Raw genomic sequence first — 3,680 nt, 5'->3', positions numbered from 1 at the left:
GCATAAATTATTGAATTAGGCTAGGAGGTTCCAAGTTGAAAAATAAAAGTACAAAATTAAAGAATGACATTTTCAGTAGTTAAAGTGTACAATAAGCAATTTATTGCTTAGTAAACTATTTCTGGCATGAAAAATATACTTAATAATACAATGTGCACTTGTGCATTCACTCCTAAGTTTAAAAAATAAAACAGAATTGAAGCCACCAGTTTATTACTCTGAAATCTCATCTCCCGTGTTCCTACTTACAGGTAACTTTTACTTCACATTTGACATTTAAATTCTCATGCAAATTTTTATATTTTATGTTATATGCAGTTATCTCCAAACAGTATATAATTTATTGTAATACAATTACAATTACAAATTAAATTGAAGATATTATACTTTATGATCATCTGGAACTTATATTTTAGTCAATTTTTTAAAATAAATTATCAATTTATTACAATAGGTTCTCATTCCTTCATTTTAGTTACTATATATTGTTGCGCTATGTAAATAATACAACTTCTTGATTTACTCTCCTAAATGGAAATTCAGATAGTTTTCAATTTTTAAATATTATAAACAATGCTATAATGAACACACCTGTACACATCTCCCTGGGCACAGGTGGGCATTTCTCAGGGAAACATAACTGCCGAGTTATTATGTGCATATCCCTTTTCAATAGAGATAGTGAAATAACTCTCCAGTGGGCTATGCCAATTTACAAATTTGCCAATAGTGAAAGTCTATTCCCTTTGCCCCATGCCTTACCATTAGTTATTGCTATTTTTTTTTTCAGTCTAGTGAGTGTGAGATTGTAGGTCATTATTGTTTTAACTTGTACTTACTAATTACTAATGAATTTGAGCATTTTTCATATATTATTGGCTTTGTGAGTCTTCTGTGATTTGTGTTAATTTATTTTGACTTCAGCAAAACCTTTTAAAGAATTTTTGTTTTATTTAACTTAAAAGTGTTTTGCAAAGGAAAGTTTTTTCAATATTTTGTTTGAAATTTTGCTCTAAAATACTATTGCCTGGTCCTTGCTCTGACATTCTAATTTAGTTGTTAAATGGTGTAACTCGAGCATTAGGATTTTTATAAGCTTCTCAAGTAGTTCGAAGTGCAATAACACTTAGGGACCTTTGGATTAAATTGATCCTGGATTGCTAATGTTCCAGAATAAACAAATCCATTGGTGTCATATTTTTTACCTTAACAGGTAGGAGTTGGGTGAGAAAAGAAGAGATAGATATCTTTCAATTGGCAAATGAAGACAAAATACTTGAATCGGTTTTATTTGGCAAAATATTCTGTCACCTTTGCATAGTTAAAGAATTTACTGCACTAATACTGAGGCCCAATTATTTTGTATTCTGCTTAAGATAGCAGAAATGTTTAGAGAAAGAGAAAAAGATGAGTCAGCTAAACTGGTATTAAGAGAATATTGAATATTAGGGTTAGATGATGACATAAATAGACTTCAATCTGGACTAAAATTTGGACCTTTTATGGGGAAAGTACTTGTGAGAAATGGAGAAATTTTTTTTCACCCAATCACTGGCAGATCATAAACCATGAACTGGAAATATTACTACTGACCAGCACTACTGAGAAGATCTGCCCAAAGCCCAAGACTCCAGAAAAATTTTGGAGAGGAATAAGAATTCACATGAGAATGACAAAGGATCTTCTGTAAGGGTCTACAGGATCCTCCCCACTGTGCGTCCACACTCAAACTCCTTGCAGTTAGTGTCAGTGCAAGCAGGCCACCTCCTTGGGTTTTTGCAGGTTATGGAAACTCCCTTCAGAATAGACTGTTGCTCTATAATTTGCTTGATATAGAGGTAGATGTTTAGTAAATTATATCCATCAAGTATTTTAAAGGAACTCAGATCATTTGCCTCTGTCAAGTTGAGATACCACACACCTAGTGTTAGAATGAACAGGGCTCACTATTAGAACAAAATAAAGAGATGTCACTTGCCTACACAGGTAATGATAGTCTGGTACAGCAGAAGCTGGCATGTGAAAGCCTGGCCACTCATACCCACTGACTTTCAGAGATGAGTTTAGCCTCTTGCTGTAATTTGTTTATTTTCTCTTTGTTATTTTAGAAATTGTAGATATGCTTTACTTTCTTATCCCACAATATTAAGTGCTCCATAAGAATAAAAATATAAAAATTCTGGTTTATGTAGTTTCACATCATTCATTGCTTTATACTTTAAAATATATACATTAACCATTAAATTATTTTAAAATATTTTTAAAAATTTTAGGCTAGTTATAAACCCATAGAAAATTGCAATAGAGTTCCCTTATATTCTTCATCATGTTTCCCTTAACAACTTATATGGATATACTACAATTATCAGGAACAGAAAATTAATATTGCCACAATATTATTAACTAAACTGTATACCTTTTTAAAATTTTACCAATTTTTCCATTAATGTCCTTTTTTTCTATCCTAAGTTCTTATCCAGAATCTCACATTTCTTTTATTTATCCTTAGTCTCCTCCAGTATGTAACAGTTTCTCAGCCTTTCCTTGTCTTTCCTTATTCTGATTGATGCTTTTTAAGAGTACTCATCAATTATTTTATAAAATGTCTCTCATCTTGGAGTTGTCTGGTATTTTCTGATAATTGGAGTGAGATTATGCATTTTGAGAAAGAATACCACAAAAATGGTTATGCCCTTCTTAGTGAATCATATCAAGTTTTTGTGGTGTTAATATGCTTAACAAGGAACATAGCTTGTTAAAAAAATAAAGTTTGAGGTGATGGGTTGAAACTAGTGAAATGTGCAAGAGAATTTAATTCTGTACCATCTGAAAGGACATAGACTATGACTAATGTCATGTTGATATCACCATAATGAATCTGCTAGTGAACAGTCTAGTAACATTATGCCATTTATAACCAATGCACTAGTATACAGCAATGTCATTCAAAATAAAACAAAGGAATATTAACTAAATACTTCAAATTTTTAAAAAAATTATTTTGGAAATGTAAATCAGGCTAAAAATTGGCATCTTGTGCAAGAAAATTCCTAGCAACAATTACATGAAACTATCATTCTGGAAGCAACACTTTAAAACCAATCATGTAAATTGCAAAGGAAAACCACTAGAATGTTTTGCAACTTAAAAAAGAAGTCTTGGCTGAGAACAGTATAATGAAAAGTGCAATCGAACAAGCAAGCAGATTGCTTAAAGCTAAAATTCAGATCTGTTTTAGAATTGCATTGGAAGGTGAAACTCATATAACTGGAGAAGTTAAGTGATATTATGTATTGCAGTTAAAATGAAGAAATTTCAGGTCAGAACCCAATAGACACACTGACAACATTTTCAAATGACATATTTCACTATACTTAAATGCATTCTTAATTAGTTTAGAGACTGAAATTAACTCGTGTTTTCCTTTTTCATTTTCTTGTTCTCTTAAATTGTTTAGTTCTTTTTCTTCTTATTAACAATGAAATTACACGCATAAATAATTTTGTAATTTATTGCCCTTTAAAAACTATGTATTAATAGATATATTCTATCTCTGTAATCAGTTCTAAATTTTTCCTAGCAGGTAAAATTTTTATGAGTTCATTAATTCTCTATATAATTAACATAAAATGACAGTGTTTCTTTTAAAGTAACCTCAAGCATTAGCTTAAAATATATTT

The sequence above is a fragment of the Pteropus vampyrus genome, unplaced genomic scaffold (genome assembly GCF_000151845.1).
Source record: "Pteropus vampyrus isolate Shadow unplaced genomic scaffold, Pvam_2.0 Scaffold9, whole genome shotgun sequence".
NCBI classification, from domain to species: Eukaryota; Metazoa; Chordata; class Mammalia; order Chiroptera; family Pteropodidae; genus Pteropus; species Pteropus vampyrus.
Note: the sequence above shows the minus strand (reverse complement) of the source record.